Genomic DNA, 19,168 nt, shown 5'->3' on the forward strand with positions numbered 1-19,168 from the left:
GGGTTTTCTCAGGAAAAGTAGCATCACAAAAGGAAAAAAACCTAACTGACCAGTGCTTTAAACCCACAGGAAGAATGGAAGTCTGGATCAGCCCTGAATGCAGTTCTGGAATTCCAACTGGCAGGCAGCCTAGCCAAGCTACTTGACCTGTGCCTTACATAGGCAGCCAGTAGGGATGTGGGAGAAACTTGATTCTGGTTGCATTTAAACGACAAACTACCTAATTCACATTCTGGAACAAATATCTTTCCTCTGAAGTTCACACATTTCCAAATTTTGTGATGCGGTTGTCCAACCAACCAACCAACATATACAAGAATACATATACTAAGGGAAAGAACATACCAAGATGTGTTATATTATGAGAAATTGCTTGCAAATTGTATACGTTGGTCAAAACCACATACGAAAATGTGTTGATTAGGAGAAATTCTCACTCAAATGCTGACAAATTTTCAGGAGGATTTTTTTAAAAAAAACCACACCAAACAAACACAGAAATATGGAGAACTGAATTTAAGACTGGACTGGGGGAAAGATGAGAAACTGGACATGAGAGTTCGGTCCATCCCTATCTGCCACCACAGCTAATTCAGCGTATGTTATGATGGTCTGTTGCAGCTACTTGCATCTCTTCTATTGTGGTTCCAGCCTTGTCACCATTGCTGTCCAGGGATGAAGGATTCTGCACCAACAGCTGATCAAGTAGATAGTTGTTCTTCTTCTGCAACCCATGTCACCACAGGGCAAGACAGTCCTGCTATCTCTCTGAACCCTTTTCCACCCAGAGAGTTGTCTGAAATAGAAATCTTTGAGATATGGAGATCCTACAACTCGGTTCAGATCCATGTTCTGAATAAAAGGATGAGATGGCACCTCTATCCCAGTGTTCCAGAAGCAGACCAGTCCAGTGGTCTTACTTCAGCACTGGAGACAGAACAGTGTCCCCTGCTGCTGTCTGAAAACCCTGCAGCTGCTACCCACCCACCCCCCACCCAGCCAGCCAACAACTCCCATCATCTGACACCTGAAGCTTCTGGCTTCCTTATTCTGGCCCTGTCCTGCAGAGGGGTTTATTTGCAGGAAAACTAATGAAACAGAGCTGTGAAATGATTTCCGCACTCCAAAAAAGCTGCCCAAGCAAAACAATAAACCCTGTACTTTTGCAACGGAGGGCAAGCATCAGATGTGAGCAAGCCTCAACACATGTCTGGAGCCTGAAAATAACAAGAACAATCGCCTGAAGACTATGTGTTTGATGTAGCTATTCCTTAACATTTTCCTCTCGTTTCCCAGCCTGATTCATTGTGTCTGTTTGACTGTAAAAGACACCGCAGGCAAGCACTGAGGGAGAACTCGAGCTGTTTACTGAGATTCCATTTTCTCAAACAGATTGGCATTGTGAACCCTGATATGATACTGTACATGTGGATGTGTGCCAATCTCTGCAGGATAATTAATTAATTGCAGACAGTTGTTGACTGCCTTCCTGGCCTCTATTAGAGGGCGGCCAAGGAGGAGTCAAATTGAGGTATAAAGAAACTTGAAAGAGGCGATTAATTTTTCCATCACATTCCAGTTGCTGTTGTTGCAATCTGAACCCTGTGGCTTGGCAGGTTCGAGTTGCCAATCCCCTGGCATGGGAATTGTGCATTCTGCCTGGAAGCTGGGACTTCCAAAATGCTGCCTCTTAGTTTTGCAACAGGTGTCAATGGAAATTTCAGGAGCCCTTTTGCATGTTTACAAGAACTTAATCAGTGAGATTTCAGACATTCTGCTTGAGAGCTCAGGAAAGCGGAGGTCACCTATACAGACTCTTTTGCCTGCAAAGTTTGCTGTCCTCTAAAATGAAGGTCAACATTGAGGGTGAGATTCAGCCAAATGACATTCAAAAAGGATTCTGCATTCTGGAAGGCTTTTTATTTCCTTGCAGTTGTGCCCAGTTGACACCAAAGTTTCATTTGCTCTGCCCTTGATTGGCACCATCCATCTTTCTGGAATTCAGCCTTGTTAAATAACACAATGATGACTAATTAGCTGCTGCTGACCTTTTGCTTCCTTCCTTTTGGTGGCAAATTCTAATTTGATTTATTCCAGTTATCAGCAACTGCTGCTCAGAACCAGTCTAGGTGCTTATTAAATGCAAATTGAGTGGAAAAGCATGAAATACATACGTGGTCATATTGGGTGGCACTCAACTAAGTTTTACACAGAGTAGACCTGTTGAAATTAAAGAACCAAACATCATTCATGTTAATGGGTCTACTTGGAGTGATTCTTAGTTGAGTACTACCGATTGCTTTTTCTCACTGTGTTGAACATGTTCCATCTTATCACAAGTTACCCAACTTCGACAAGTTGCTCAACTGTGTTTAGAGTACCTGTATAAACTATTATATCATATACCATTAATCTGCATGGCTAAAGGAACTACAATATCATGCACTATTAATCTGCATGGCTAAAGGAGCTGTAATATCATATGCTATTAATCTGCATAGATAAAGGTATAGAGAATAATGGCACACTGGCATTATGGAGGAATTTGAAATCGATAGAGGGTGGATAAAGAAATCACAGGGGCATTTGATGACTTAATGTTTTTAAAGCATTTACGAACGAACGAACGAAAGAAAGAAAGAAAGAAAGAAAGAAAGAAAGAAAGAAAGAAAGTATGTGCATTGTTTTCTCTGTGGTTATTTTTTGTATATTTTATTATATGTTCTAGGGGCCAGAGTCTGTGGGTACAAGTCACCCATAAATCCTAGAATTAGTAAAAATTAGAATTAATCAAGGTTTGATTCAATTGTGCTAAACATGGAAGACCCTGGATTTAGTTCATGCTTATGAGACGGGCTAGCTCAGCAAATTAAGGTGGATGGATGGGGGTCACTGGAAGAACAAAGCCTGATGATGGCCAGCTATTATCCCTTCCAGGAAGCCACCAAGAGGGCAAAGATGTACTGGACAAGGAGGGATGAAGACCCTCCTCCAGCTGTGTGTTGGTGTTTAGGATCTCAGAGTGGAAATCGTAAGCAAACAGGAGAAAGGTGTCAGTTTTGCAATTGGTTTGGCAAGCAAAGGAAGCAGGGGTCTAAGCACCATGTGGGATGGCTGGGACAAAGGCGAACAAGAGGACATGGCTGATTTCTCAATTTGTTGACCCAAGCACACTGCACCTATAAGAGAAGCAGAGGGCCCTCTTAGAGTGTAATGCTGGTATTCTCCTTCCTCCAGGCCCTGGTTGTATATGTGTACATAAACTCGGGTTGCCATATATCTGGAATTTTCCGGACATATTGCAGTTATTTGCAAAATGCCTGGGAAAATCTGGATGTGTGGCAACAACTTTGTCAAAAAAAAAGGTCAACCACCATATATCATAAAGACACCACCAGTCCTGGGCAAAACGCCTGGTACCCATGGAATTTCACACCATTCAGAGATTGGCATGGCATATAACAATCCATATTTGGGTTACAGGTGAGAAGAGCACATGGACATCCTAGCCCAAAGCACTCAAGTGCCGCCACAACTGAAATGGCTCTTCCAAGTCACTGGGGGAAGTAGGGCAAAGTTCAGACCAGGCTTCTTTTAACATGGCAATTAATTTGTTTTTATGTGATGATAACTCCATGCCAAAAGGAAGAAGAGTAGTTTCACATGGTCATTTAACAGTCCCGTTGTAAGCTACCTGGTGGAATGCTTAAAGTTTAAGCCAACATCAGATGAGCAAAAGCAAGACCACATTCACATAAAGCAGTGTGATAGCACTTTTAGCAGTCATGGTTTCCCTCTGAGGACTGTAGTTTGTTAAGGGTGCTGAGAGTTGTTAGGACATGGTTGTTGGTGTTGAAAGTCACTGGGAGGGCCAGGAGAATCAGTAGGGTTGCACTCTCCCAATCCATTCTTCAATGTAAGTCATCAGGTTATGATCCCAGAGCTGGGCCTGCAGCCAAATTGGAATGGAGCCAAACAACCAGTATCATTCAACACGGCTTGGAGCCGTTCTTTCACCTCCCACTTCATTACCTTGCTCAATAACGGAATATTTGAAAGTGGGAGGTAGGTCTCCCAAACCACTGGATCTAAATTTGTTTTTTTATAACAGTGGCTTCACTACTGCCTCTTTAAGAGACTGTATCTTAAGGTACCATTGCTGTTGTGCAGCCTTTGGGTGAGAGTGCACAACATCAGATTTTTTCATTTCTTTTTTCGTAAAAGTGGGTGGTAAAATGGCTCTCCCCCAATGGTGAGGCTTATCATTCACCTATCTGTGACACACAGAGGAGTATCACTCTGAATTGTAGATCATCAGTCTATTTCTGGTCTGTGTCCATTCCACATGTTCATTCAAGAGTCTGTTCTGCCCCATTTCCACATCAATCTGTGTGTTTTTGTTTGGCATTTCCCTAAAAAAAGCTCATCAATTTTGTGACTTTCCTTAAAAAAAGTTCAAGAACTTTTGGCGTGTCCTGGTTTTTATTTTTTGAAATATGGCAGCCCTGGTTCCAACCCATAGAGCAGTCAAAAAGGTGTGGATTCAGTTTGCTTAGAACATGGGTAGGCAAACTAAGGCCCGGGGGCCGAATCTGGCCCAATTGCCTTCTCAATCCTGCCTGCAGACGGTCCGGGAATCAGCATGTTTTTACATGAGTAGAATGTGTGCTTTTATTTAAATGCATCTCTGGGTTATTTGTGGGGCATAGGAATTCATTCATATTTTTTTTCCAAAATATAGGCTGGCCCCCCACAACATCTGAGGGACAGTGGATCGGCCCCCTGCTGAAAAAGTTTGCTGACCCCTGGCTTAGAATGCTGACCATCCCTACACTAAATTCTCCCGAAAGTCATTTCTGGGATGCTCAGTCGGTCAGATGTAATGTTGGCTACATCTGCAGCCTCAGCATCATACTCTCCTATTGCTTTCATGGTTGCTAACAACTATTTGCAAGAGATTTAGATTATTCATAGGACTGTTAAACCAGTGTTCTAAACAGCAGGAAGGAAACTCAAGTAATCCTTTCTCTTGGCCTGCCTCAGTTGCCTAACCTGCAAAATGGAAACAGCAATTCTGCTTTCCTTTCATCACAAGTTCCAAGTGTGTGGAATAAACCAGTACTGGTACAGCATTTTTAAAAACTTTTAATTAATTAATTTGTATACTGCTCTTCATCCATAAAACACAAAATACATGATAAAAACAAGAACAAAAAAACATGGACCAGTAAACCTCTCTTTGCACTCACACTTGTTAAGAGTCATAACTGATTTTCCAGCTACGTGAAATAACACGTTACATAACTTGTTAGCGTTTTGGCTAATAGTTTTAATTGCAACTGAAATGTTGCCATTTCAAATCCATGGGTCAAATATGTCCTGTTTTTCCAGGAAACATCCTCTTTTTCATGAGTATGTGAAATGAGAGTCATCATAGCAATCTGTAGTTAAAAGTAGAAGTTGCCAAGAAGTTGTCCTCTTTTTTGCTCTTTGAAATATGGCAACCCTGTCATAACACCACCACCCTAGGTGGGGATCAGGGGATGATTTTATCCCTCCTGATATTCCACTGAAGAATCATAAATTAGTAGTTCATGTTCTGGTGAAATTGTTCATGCACACGGATGCCAACAGATCTGCACAGTCATTTAAAATTTTCTTGAAAAGTAAGTCATCTTTGTGATTGTCTTATGCTTTTATATTGTCATATATCACCCTGATATTTCATGAGAGGCAACTGGCCAGTCTATGTGAGAACAGGATGCTGGACCAGATGAGCTATTGGCCTGATCCACCAGGCTCTTCTTACGTTCAGCTGTATCTCCTGATGTTTCCATCTGCTAATGCCCTGGTGCCAGACTTTAAAGAAACAACAGCAACCCAGCTTACTTCCTACTTCTACCCCATGGAGAGACCATATTTTTGGCCAGTGGTGTGTGGTGACATTTTTCATAGGGGAACAGTTAGGGAGATTGGGGATGGGGTACATGTGAGCATCGTGCTTCCTCTCTAAGCCAGACAGAAGCTTCCCAGGCTTTGGGAAGGAGGTGTCAAGGCTCTAACAGGATGCTGGCACCCTCTTGCCTCCTTCTCAAAGCTGGGTAGACTTTGGGAAGGTGTTGGGAGGTCTCTGGAACCCATCAGAGCACACACCTCCCTCCCTAAGATTGGCAGAAGCTTCCTGGGTTTGAGAAGAAGGCACTAGAGCAGCAGTTCTCAACCTGTGGGTCCCCAGATGTTGTTGGACTACAACTCCCATCTTCCCTGAGCTCTGGCCTTGCTAGCTAGGGGTGATGGGAGTTGTAGTTCAACAACATCTGGGGACACACAGGTTGAGAAAGGCTGCACTAGGGGAACATTTAGGGTACTAGCCTAGTCCTTCTAATCCACTGACTTCACGGCACTGACTTCACGGCACTGACTTCACGGGATCCACAGTGCTGCAGCCCAAATCTTGACCTTCTGAGGTCACGTTCAGCCTTCTTAGGCCTGGCAGAAACCCACCTGTCCCTCCATGGAAACTACAGCTTCGTGTGGTGTATGTGTTTATAGAAGACATCTACTCCAGAATAGATGGACTCACTACTATGGGGCTGCTCATCATTCCCAAAAACTAGCCATGAAAGTGTGTGTTAAATGAGAACTTCATATTTGTTTCTGCTGGATAGCAGGCATGGTGTACAAGTTGGGTCATGTGTAGTTCCTTGGCTGGAAGCCCTTCTGTTTTGCTTCATCTGGCTTGTTGGCTCAGGAGCTGTTCCAGCAATTGTTGTAGACAACCCACATGCTGTGCATTGAATCTGGAGATAAACATAGCAGGGTGAACCATTGGCTAGAACCTGGTGGAGCCAAGAAGGTGAGACCATGTGATCCTCTTGGAAACCAATGGTTGTCTGTCTCAGCATATGGCAAATTCATTCTCTCTCTCTCTTTGGAACAACAGTCTCAGAATAAAACTAGGTGCCCAGAGTACTATATAAACATGGGCATTGGTTTTCTTACTGACACAGAAACCTGTATAATGAAGTTATTAGTTATGGATTGCGTCACTGTGGCATTCCCAGTGCAGGTGCCAATTGTTAGCTCCAGGAATCAGGCTCATGAATTCATCCTCCGCAGAGTGGCAGAACAGAGCCAGAAGGAGGTCAGATCCTTCAGAGAATTCCTAAGTGCTTCCTGTAAACCAGGGTAGGGAACCTGCAGCCCTCCAGGTGTTGTTGGACACCAATTCCCATCAGCCCCAGCCAGCAAGATGGGAAGGGTGAGCTTGGTTCCTGGAACTCACGATTTGCATCTACAGTGGTGATGGTGTAGGGATGTGATCCACAGCTGATGTAAACATGCTAAAGATGCCTAGCCATCACCGGTGCATGGATGAGCATGGAGGTCTGATCCAGAACCTCAAGGCAGATTTCTCCAGGGAAAGTGACTGGGTACATTTAAATAATAAATCAGTCCTTCCTTTAAAGGCAGAGCCTCAGCCTTGATCTTCCAGCATGAGATTTCAAAATGTTCTCTGACCTTACAATGGGGTCAAGCTTTGTGCTTAGGATTTCCCCTTGCTTTATGCTCATCCACCCTCCTATCCTTGGAAGATGCTTTGTCTGGTCATTTCCTCACTCCACCCAGCATTGTTTGCCTTCCCACCTCGTGCCTTGTGTATTGATTGGAATATTGTTTGACCAGTGCCATGGCCTAATAGTCGGTTTTATAAGGTGTCATAAGAATCGTGTGTGTGTGTGTGCACGCGCGCAGTATATAATCATTGGATTATAATCTTTGAAGGATTCAGATTATTGTGGATTAAATCCTGGCTCGCTGAAGTTGAGAGAATGTCTATAGACATTGTTCTGTGTTCCTCTTCCATGAAGGTAATCCCTCTCCAAAGCTAGACTTCTCCTGGAAGCACGCAAGGATTTCCTGTGGGTGGCTGGTCTTCGCAGGCAATGGACAGGGTAAAAAAGCTGCAATATTTTGCTAAGTTTATTGTTTTGTTTGTTTGTTTTGCTTGATCTAGCTATCTGTCTGAATTACATCCTACCTTTTCCTCCAAGGAGCTCAAGCTGGCATACGTGGCTCTCCCTCCCCCAATTTAATCCCCACAACAACCTTGCAAAGTAGGTTAGGGAGAGAGGCAGTGGCTGGACCAAGGTCGCTCAGTGATGTTCGTGGCTGAGCAAGGGCCAGAACCCTGGATTCCCAAGTCCTAGTCCCATGCTCTAACTCAGGGGTAGGCAACCTAAGGCCCATGGGCCGGATGCGGCCTAATTGCCTTCTCAGTCCAGCCCACAGACAGACCGGGAATCAGCGTGTTTTTACATGAGTAGAATGTGTAAATAAAAATGCATCTCTGGGTTATTTGTGGGACATAGGAATTCATTCATTTTTTTCTTCAAAATATAGTCCAGCACTCCACATGGTCTGAGGGACAGTGGACTGGCCCACGGCTGAAAAAGGTTCCTGACCCCTGCTCTAACTGCTACACCACACCAGCTCAAATGTAGTTGTTGTTTTCATTTGCATGACTGTGGTATATACAGTGGTACCTCGGGTTAAGTACTTAATTCGTTCCGGAGGTCCGTACTTAACCTGAAACTGTTCTTAACCTGCAGCACCACTTTAGCTAATGGGGCCTCCTGCTGCTGCTGCGCCGCTGGAGCACGATTTCTGTTCTCATCCTGAACCAAAGTTCTTAACCTGAAGCACTATTTCTGGGTTAGCGGAGTCTGTAACCTGAAGCGTATGTAACCCAAGGTACCACTGTACATGCGTTCCCCCATCATTTTCAAATATGGCATGTGAATACAGGAAGTATTAGCTTTTATACCAAGTCAGGTCAATTGGTCCATCTGACTCAGAATTGTCTACCCAGACTGCCAGTGGCTCTCTAACGTTTCCAGGGGAGATTTCTCCCAGCTCTACCTAGAGATGCCATTGGAGATGAGACTTGGGACCAGATCCTGCCTGCAAAGCAGATGCTCTTCCACTGAGCCTTGGTCTTTCCCGTGTGCACCTTCAGAATGGGGCCAGGCTGAGCCTACCCATCGCGGCATCAGATCTGAGCTCCATCATTTTTGAGCTATACCCTTCTCCCCACAGCTGGAGAAGCCAGTCCCTCCTAGGGATGTAAGGAGGCATCACTTTCCATTCTGCCCCACATGAGCCGCATGCAGCGAGGGTTCCGTTCTGCTGCAGTTCCCCTTTTGCCAAAACCATGTTATTTGTCTCTCTGTCAACTGTGGTGAAAATTACCCCTCTTCCGTGATTACATAAATTATGTAAGTTATATTGCTGTTACATTGTTCCACCCCACTCATTTCAGTTCAAAGGAAATGCTATTCAAATGGTGGGGTGGATGGATGTGACCGATTGTGCACTGCTTGCAGACTGAAAGCAGCAGCAGCAGCAAATACTTATCATATTTGCTGGACTGATTTCCATTCTGGACATGGGGACAAATACAGTAAGTGAACATTGGATATTTCCACTTCCGTTTTCATCAGAATTCTCTGACGTTCCTCATCCCTGTCCCCCACAAGAAATCCACTGTTATTATGCACCATCCTGAGGTCAAGGGTCTACCCAGGGAACAAAAGCAAATGCAACCCTTACAACAGTATGGACTGCACATCACAACCAGGAAATAAAATTAATATACCAGGTCAGAAAAACCAAGCCAGAAGCTCAAATTAAACTGATTAGCTTCATTGATGCACAGGAAACTCAGGTGGTGCTAGAGGGGGTTGGACTAGATGACCCTTGGGGTCACTTCCAAATTGACAATTTTGTGATTGTATGATTCTCATATTACCAGTTGAGCCACATGACCTTGGGGTGAGCAAATGCCATGTTGTGTCTTGTGCGTCTTACACACTATTTATTTATTTTGCACAGTATGAAATCCTGGCCTTGTGAAGAGAGAAATCGATCCACTGCATGATCACCAGATCCATCACCTGTTGAATGGGTGGGGAGAGGACCTGTGTTCGAATCCCAGCACGGAGCGGAAGAGAGGTTTAAACTTCTTAGCTCTCTGCTAGGATGAAGGTCAGGGTGGAGGAGGTGAGAGAGAATGTATGTATGTGTATGTTGTAACTCAGTGGTTGAGCATTTGAGCTACATGGAGAAGGTCCCAGATTCAGTCCTTGGATCTCCTGGTAGGGCTAGGAATGTAAAGCTAATGCTAGTCTGTGTTGACAGCCTTGAGCAAGATGGGCCAGTAGCCTGACTCAGCTTCTTATGTTCCTGTGTGTGGGTTTGTGCTTGCTATATGTTTGGTGAGTGTCTGTGCGTGGTGTGTAAGAGTATGTGCATGATCTGTAGCCCTCAGAGAGTTGCCTAACCTTAAACATGGCTGGCAAAGGTTAGTCATCCCTGATTTAAATGTTATCTTTCTATAGCATTTCCCATTTAGATTATCAAATGATGGTCTTGGCTTTTGTTTTGTTTTTAATGAACTTCCAGAATGTCCCTTTCCAGTGCGAATGCACTCCGAAATGAAAGTTTTCATCCTATGTATGTAAGAAACTGATTAGTATGACAGGCTATGATATTGAATTTATTGCAGAATTATTTTTGCTTCCTCTGTTTACAGGACATTAAAAAGGATATCAGTTCGAAGGAAGTGATTTCACAGTTGCTAATTCTGGCCAAGCAAGCCATCACTTGGCAGTGGAAAAATCTGGATAGCCTAAACTTAACAGCATGGTGCAGAATGATTTGAACAGCAAAAGCAGAAGAAATGGCACAGAAAATCTGAGTTGTGCAAGGAAAAAAGAACCCACAATCATTTCATACTGCCTGGCAAAACTTTATTGCATATGCACTCAACAAAGACTTACAAAACCACAGAGCACTGGCAGTTATAGATATTTGGCAATATATGTAGCATGAATTCTGGAACTTTTTATTCTTTGAGGAAGTCTCAGTGTTCCCTGTATATTGCACTGCTCTTGTCATTTATTTCTCCATCCTTTTTATGTTTTATATTGTATTGTTTTGTAGAAATAAACTTGACTTTTTAAATGAGTTTGCAGAATGTCAAAAACCCTTGTGCACTTCTAAGGCTCCACACAAACGCGGCTGATTCAACTTCCATGACTGTAACTCAGCAAACCTGTTTTTCTTCTGCCTTTACTTTTTCTTTTTCTTTTCTTTTTTTTTTTTTTTTGCAATTTTCTCTTTTTTAATTTTTGTTTGATGGGAAAGCCCTGGCTCGATTGAAACAAACAAGGAGCGTGATGTCACCCCACAGGCATAAGCCTGGAAAAAAAGTCAGAATCCATTTCTATATTGCCATGGACTACGGAGCTCATTTCAAGTGCTGTATGTATTTCTTACTGAGCCTATATTGCTTGCAGCTCATTTAGGTTCATCCATCAGGAAGCAGACAAGGACAATTTCTTAAGCTCAAAATAACCAAGTCAACCTCCTACGGTCAACGAGACTATTAGTCAGCTCTTAATTTGTTTGGGTCTGATATGTAGGTCACTCGGGAGGGAGGTGAAGGCTGTGCACATCCTTGAACAATCCGATGGTGCAACAAATGCCATGGGACTGTCTAAGGGAATTTCTGAAGTGGGCAAGGATGGAGGTTTGCATCTTTGTTACCAGTGTCATGTCCATGAAGCCAAGCATTGTGTGTGTGTTTCAGGAAGGGAAGGGAGAGTGGGAATGCATGCTGCTTTCTTATCACAATAGCATGACTAGTTGGCCTATATTTAAAGTTCTCTGGTGTCAGCATGTTCATAAATAGCAAATGCCAGCCTCCACAAATCTATACATGAGGGGAAAGGATGGATGAGGCATGCCCTCCTTTGAACAGACCCAGAACAACGCCAGGTCACTGTGAAGCAACAAGGGGGATCCAACACTTCACAGGTGAAAACAAGAGGCCAATTGTAGACCGGGTGGGCATTTGAGGACCACTGCCATGCCTTGCTTCACTGCACATTGAAAAAGGCTTGTCTCTGTGGCCTTGGCAGTGAAGTCTTTTACAGTCGTACCTCAGTTCTCAAACGGGATCAGTTCCAGAAGTCCGATTGACTTCTGAAAACGTTCAAAAACCAAGGCGCTGCTTCCGACTAGCTGCAGGAGCTTCCTGCAGCCAATCGGAAGCCTCGGAAGCAGCGTTGGACGTTCGGGTTACAAAGAATGTTTGCAAACCGGAACACTCACTTCTGGGTTTGCGGCGTCCGGGAGCCAAAACGTAAGAGTACCAAGGCGTTCGACAAACTAGGTACGACTGTACTTCACAAGACCTTGTCCTGCTGCAGCTTCAGTCAGTTAGTAAACTGACCATAGCATTAAAAACAAACAAAAAAACCATAAGAATGTATAATAGAATTAATGCCTGCAGCATTAGTCCTTGGCGTATTTTTGAAAGTAAACCTAGTGTTACAACCCTCAGAAAATCACAAGGTGTCACATTTCTTGCAGCCCAAGATGGGTAGCCAACACTGGAGTTCCCCTGAATTCAATGTACTGAATGCTCCCCAAGAGGCAAATATAAACCTTTTAGCCAGGCATTTTGGAGTCAGGACTCTCCCCAGGCATATCCTTCCACCAATACTGTCCACCCATCCACCTAGCACAGTGGTGACCAAACTCGGCCCTCCAGCTGTTTTGGGACTACAATTCCCATCATCCTGACCACTGGTCCTGTTAGCTAGGGATGATGGGAGTTGTAGTCCAAAAACAGCTGGGGGGGCCAAGTCTGGCCACCACTGACGGCTCTCTCACATGCTGCATGCTTCCATCCAATGCTAACAGAAGCTCTGCCTGCTTCTGCTATTCTGGGACCCATCTGCAATACTGTTCCCATCTTGTCCCTTTCCCCTCTGGTGCTAATTGCAAAATCAGGGGAGGGAACTGGTTGGGGAAGTGAGCATTCTCCACCTGAGAGAGGGATGTGAGCAGGAAAACAATATATCCCAATAATGATACATTCCTTGCCCTCTCCTCTTCCTCCACATCTCGCCTCTAAGTGGGTGCCCCACTTAGCGCCTGTTTTCCCATTCCAAGAGGGCTGCTGTGAGGCACGTGAAAGGTGCATGATCCAGCCTGCCGGCTGCAATCACCTAATTGCAACGTGCTGGGAAGCTGATCAGGGGAGCTGTGTGTGCCGGCTTACCATTCTTGCCCCTCCCCAGAGATCTTCACCCTGGAAAAAAGAAAAGGAGGTCACACGTGAGGCAAGAACTTGATCGCTGCAGGGCTGGGCTTGGGAACATTGCATTCGGGGCTGCTGCTGCTGCTGCTGCAATCGGAAATGCCAGCTGAAACCAGGCCCAGATTGGCCTCCTTTCGGCAGGAAAAAGCATTCCTCTTTTCCAAACCTCCCTTTCCTGTGCCAAGGCTAATAGTGGGATCTGCTGCTAGTGGGACAAACGGGAGCAGCTGATCTCCCTTCCTGCTCTGCAGTGTCCCGGCCATCCTGGCCTTATTCTTAGCACAACCTACACTTTCCCAGGCTTCCAGACTGCTGCTGCTGCTTGAGCTGTGAATCAGGGTAGTGGAGGTGCAGAGGAAGACAGGCCCAGGGAGTTTCAGCAAAGCGCCGTGTCAGAGCTGCCCGAGGTCCCAGCTCACAAAGGACCAACGCCAGTTCGTTGTTATATACAAAAGTCTTTATTGAAGTTCAGTTTCGATTTCAAAACCGCGGCGCGCAGCTCTACGTCTCAAACTCTAGACTGCTGAAGCTCCGTCTGAATCTCCTCCCCCCCCAGACACCAGTTTAAGACCCTAGCCTTGCTCCACCTCTTCCTTTGCTCTTTCCTCCTCTGGGTCCGCCTGTCCGCTGGGGTCTTGCCCTTTCTAGACTCTTCTGACGCTGAGTCCCCTGAGTCTTCCCCCTCCCTCCGGCAGGCTTTAGGACCTGGTTCCCAATCCGGGTTTTCTGCCGTCCCGCGCACCTGTACATTCGAACTTGGTGCTCGCGCCCAGCCGGCAACCTTTCTCCTGACCATTACACTGCTCCTGTCACTGCTTCCCCCTTCGGGGAGGCTAGCTGGACCTGACTTCCCCTCCATTCCCTCACTCTCCGATAGAGGCGTGGTCAGTCCTGACTCATCTTCTCTCCCTGCTGGAGGAGACGCTGGCCCTGATACATGGGACTCTTTCCCCCCACTACGCTCTGGTGGGAGAGCTGGTCCTGATCTCCCGCTGCTGCTTTGGGAGTCCCCGCTGGCCCCTTGCTTCTGGTGCATCCCCCCTGGGACCCCCCTTGCCCTGGCCCTCGGCGCCCCCCTTGCCCTGGCCCTCGGCGCTGGAGAAGCTCATGGAATCTCTCGTGCCACTGTCATACTCCCCTACGCTGCCCTCAGATTCTTCCCCTTCACTCTCCATTTCCTCTCTCCCCTGTGCCTCTGCTCCTGAGCCCCTGACACGCCGTTTTTTTATCACATGCACACTGCATCTGCCAGCATCCTCCCTGCAGGAACACCCTCGAGGTGCAGGTGCCCTGACCTCCTCCTCTGCTTCTGGTTGCCTCCAGATGGGATGCACAAAGCAGCAGTCCATCACCCAGGCACCAGGCAAAAAGAGATGCTCGCTACTTGACCACTGATTTGAGTTGGACTAGATGACCCTTAAGGGACGCGGGTGGCGCTGTGGGTTAAACCACAGAGCCTAGGACTTGCCGATCAGAAGGTCGGCGGTTCGAATCCCCACAATGGGGTGAGCTCCTGTTGCTCGGTCCCTGCTCCTGCCAACCTAGCAGTTCTAAAGCACCTCAAAGTGCAAGTAGATAAATAGGTACCACTCCAGCAGGAAGGTAAATGGCATTTACGTGCGCTGCTCTGGTTTTCCAGAAGTGGCTTAGTCATGCTGGCCACATGACCCAGAAGCTGTACGCCACCTCCCTCAGCCAATAAAGGAAGATGAGCACCACAACCCCAGAGTCGGTCACAACTGGATCTAATGGTCAGGGGTCCCTTTACCCCTTTACCTTTTAGATGACCCTTGGGTCCCTTGTAACTCTATGTTTCTATTACTCAATAATAATAATAATACATTTTTATTTATACCCTGCCCTCCCCAGCCAGAGCCGGGCTCAGGGTGGCTAACACCAATAAAATTACAATAAAACATAATTGGGGGGGGGACAAACAAACAGACAAAAAGTTTATTAAAATACAGGTTAAAATACAATTTAAAATGCAGCCTCAATTTAGTAGTAGCCCATAAATCAAAACCATAAGGGGAGGGAAACATAAGGGTCAGACTGAGTCCAAACCAAAGGCCAGGCGGAACAGCTCTGTCTTGCAGGCCCTGCAGAAATATGTCAAGTCCCGCAGGGCCCTAGTCTCTTGTGACAGAGTGTTCCACCAAGTCAGGGCCAGTACTGAAAAGGCCCTGGCCCTAGTTGAGACCAATCTAACCACCTTGTGGCTTGGGACCTCCAAAGTGTTGTTATTTGTGGACCTTTAGGTCCTCCGTGGTGCATACCAGGAGAGGTGGTCCCATAGGCACGAGGGTCCTAGTGTGTGGTGCTATTCTATAAAAAGCAATTCAGTGATTGCTTCTGCTGGATCAGCCCCCTGCTTTGAAGGGAAGGTGCATATTTTTAGCACCCATCTTATTTCTGTGATTGTAGGGACTCATCCTACAATCTGTATTTCGATCAGATTGTGAATCAGTTAATTCTACTGGATACAAGGGCTTTTCTCCTAGTTCTGCAGCCGTACGTTGCAAAAAAAATACGATCTTACCCGCCGAATTGAAGGTTGGTTAAGCAAAATCTTTTCTCAGATTTTCTGCTTTTCTGATAAAGAACCAATTGAGCATTTTCACTGATTTTTGGATTTTTACATGGAACAATAAGAAACATTGATACACGCTATGATCAAAATGTGGATCAAGCAAAAAAGTGTGGATGAGCCCTCAGTTGTTTTCATATTTTTTCTTAATGTTGTATTTTAAATCATTGTAACCTGCCCTGGGACCTTGGAGTAAAGGGTGGGTAAAAAGCAACAACAGCAACAATAGCAACGGCCAAACTGTCTTCACTTTCCAAAATACAGAAAATATATGAATATATCATAACTAATACAAGTTCTCTGTTTGTTTGTTTGTTTAATTTATACACTGCCCAATACCTGGGGGTCCCAGGACAGCCCACAGAACAAAATCCAGATATAAGACCACATAATAAAAATAAAAACAACAACTCACTAGCCCCCCCCCTAAAAAAAAAAACCACCCACATCTTGAAAGGGCATAGGATGTAAATCAGATCAACCAAAGACCTGGCTAAAAAGGAACATTTTTGCCTGGCGCCTAAAGGTGTATAATGAAAGCGCCAGGCAAACTTCCCTGAGAATAGCATTCCACAGATGGGGAGCCACTGCAGAGAATGCCCATTCTCATATTGCCACCCTTCGGACCTCTCAAGGAGGGGGCACATGAAGGACGGCCTCAGAAGGTGATCTCAATGCTTGCTCGTTCCTCCCGTGAAATTTTTTAGGTTTCCTAATCATTCTCCTTCCTCGATTATGTGTTTAACAAGAGGGGAAAGACCTGTGTAGGGATATTGTTTGAGCATCTGGCAATGAATGAATTACAGGAAGCCAATGCCACTTAAAGGAGCAGGTACTGACAGGCAGACATGCCCGTGCCTTGATCCCATTAGACTGATAGCTTGCCTTGCACCTTACATAAGGTCACGGCTGTGCCTCAGCAAACAATATCCTTCATGGGAGCATTGCAACTGACTGCTTTGTGTCATCCCCACATTTGCTGGTCACTGGTCGCTCGACACTGAATAAAATGTGTTCCATCTATTTAAGAGTTTTCACTGAGGTGCATCAGGCAAAGCCCTTCAAGATTATATTAGTTCTGATAGCTGGCTTGGCATCATTGATCTGCCCACGTTAGCCACTGCTGTGCCTGTTTTAAAACAGACCACGAAAGCACCACCCAGGTTTGGTCAAAAGTAGGACCAAATTCAAGGAAAATGTCTTCAGAATTTCAAGATAAGTCAAGAGCATGTTGCCAATTAGAGTGAACTTTCCCAGGGGAATTCTTTTTTCTAATAATTTTTATTGAGTTTTGCTTTACATACATACACAGATAAATTCCATCCAAAATTCAAACTAAAACTAAGAATTAAAAATACATAATAACTAAATATCTTTCCCTCCACCATTAACCCATGGTTATTATTCTGAATTATCAGACCTAAGCACTCTAGCCTTTTGTGTTGACTTCTGTCCACCACCTCAATTTGAGTTATTCTTTTCTTTCCTTAACGGCCATCTTTAGACGTTTCTGATTTCTTGGTATTAACTTATTTAATTATAATAACTGTTCTGTCATTTGCAAAAGTTAATCAAAGCATAGTAAGGGTTTTACTGCAACAAGGGAATTCCATGTAACCTTGGTTCATTGCTGTAGCTTAGAGGTGGGGAAATTCTCCTCTGTGGGCCAATTGCAGCTCTCCAGGGCCCCTATAGCTGGCCCTCGGAAGTCTTCCTAGGTCACACCCCCTCACCAGATCTGCTGAAATGTGTCTAAGCAGTTAAACGGCCTAATGTTTACTTGGATGGAGGTGTGTAAACAGAAGCATACAGAGGAAATTCACATGCAGCGAGCGCTCCAATTGGAGAGCAGCCTTTACCAAAGGTGTCATGGGCTTTGAAGACACTCAAACTCAGGACATGCTAAGAGGAAGGCACGCTCGGCAAACCCTCACCATGATCAACTCCCACCTGGAAACCTATGTCCCCAATGTGGAAGAACGTGTGGATCCAGAATTGGCCTTCACAGTCACTTATGTACTCACTAAGACTATGTTTATGGAAGACAATCTTACTTGGCTGAGAATGAGGAGAAGGAGGAGGAGGAAGAAGAAGAGGAAATTCACACCCATTAGGTAAAGGTAAAGGGACCCCTGACCATTAGGTCCAGTCGTGGCCGACTCTGGGGTTGCGGCACTCATCTCGCTTTATTGGCCGAGGGAGCCGGCGTACAGCTTCCGGGTCATGTAGCCAGCATGACTAAGCCGCTTCTGGTGAACCAGAGCAGCTCACTGAAATGCTGTTTACCTTCCCGCCGAAGCAGTACCTATTTATCTACTTGCACTTTGATGTACTTTCAAACTGCTAGGTTGGCAGGAGCAGGGAACAAACAATGGGAGCTCACCCCGTTGCGGGGATTTGAACCACAGACCTTCTGATCGGCAAGCCCTAGGCTCAGTGGTTTAACCCACAGTGCCACCAGCGTCCCCTCACACCCATTACTTCACCCATTTTTCCTCTAGCCCTGCCCATGCTGTCGTGTGACCCTCCAGAAGGTTCTCCCTGAGAGACTGCAGCCCTTGGCTTGAATAAGTCTCCCTAACCCCTTGCTTCACTGAGGGTAAACGACGAATGCTTCCTTGCCCCAGCAGAACCTACTGACCCAAAACAATGTAGGCCACATAATGCCAACAAATAAGAATGGTCGTCTATTCCTGCTAAATGCATTTGATCTGGACTAATGACCTAAATACCGTTGACTGTCCTGCCTGTGCCCTCCAAAATCGATGGCTGCCAATCATGAGTCACTTAAAAAAATCTCCATCCTGTTTATACCTTGCGAATGCTGGAAGCAGTGTCACGTCTGAATTCCATTTATCTGCCACAGAGGCAGATCTTGCCCTACTATCAGCCCTAAATAAATGTTGCGCATGAGACCAGGGAAAGGGTGGGTGTGGGGAGAGAAAAGTGGATAATTTCATTCAAGGAAACAAAGGGCTTTTGGATATCAGCAGTGAATGATTCACTCCGTACAGCGCGTCAAGTTGCCTAACTGTAGCCAAAGACAATGTTTTACATGGCTGGCCAGCCTCGTTGTTGAAAGGTGTGGCTCGTGCTGCTCGGTAAATGTACGCAGCCTGCAATCTATTTTTAATGCAATTACAAAGCATCCTCCCCAGGCAGTGGGACAGGAGACCAAGCATCTTCCTAGCAAATGCAGGTTGCGAAAAGAACAACTGGGAGACAGGAAGAGGGTAATGACACTAAGCCTGAAATTATATAGGTATAGATATGCTTCTCACTGTGTATTTGTAAGCTAGCTAGGTGAGATATTTGCCCATCTAGCCTACAGGTGGGAATCCTCAGTTTCAGGAAGGGGCCTGAAATTGGCCCTCCAGGCTTCTCTGACTGACCCTCAGGACCTACCCCCA

The 19,168-nt window shown here is 45.4% G+C and overlaps 1 long non-coding RNA gene across 1 annotated transcript; it reads left to right on the forward strand.

The window, feature by feature from the left end:
• The first annotated feature begins 6,994 nt into the window (after positions 1 to 6,994).
• LOC307203676 lies at positions 6,995 to 10,967 on the forward strand. Its single transcript, XR_013833325.1, has 3 exons — positions 6,995 to 7,261; positions 7,872 to 7,955; positions 10,595 to 10,967. It is a non-coding gene; the product is annotated as an uncharacterized lncRNA (long non-coding RNA).
• The last annotated feature ends 8,201 nt before the right edge of the window (positions 10,968 to 19,168 follow it).

The sequence above is a fragment of the Podarcis cretensis genome, assembly GCF_951804945.1.
Source record: "Podarcis cretensis genome assembly, chromosome: 15".
Taxonomy (NCBI): domain Eukaryota; kingdom Metazoa; phylum Chordata; class Lepidosauria; order Squamata; family Lacertidae; genus Podarcis; species Podarcis cretensis.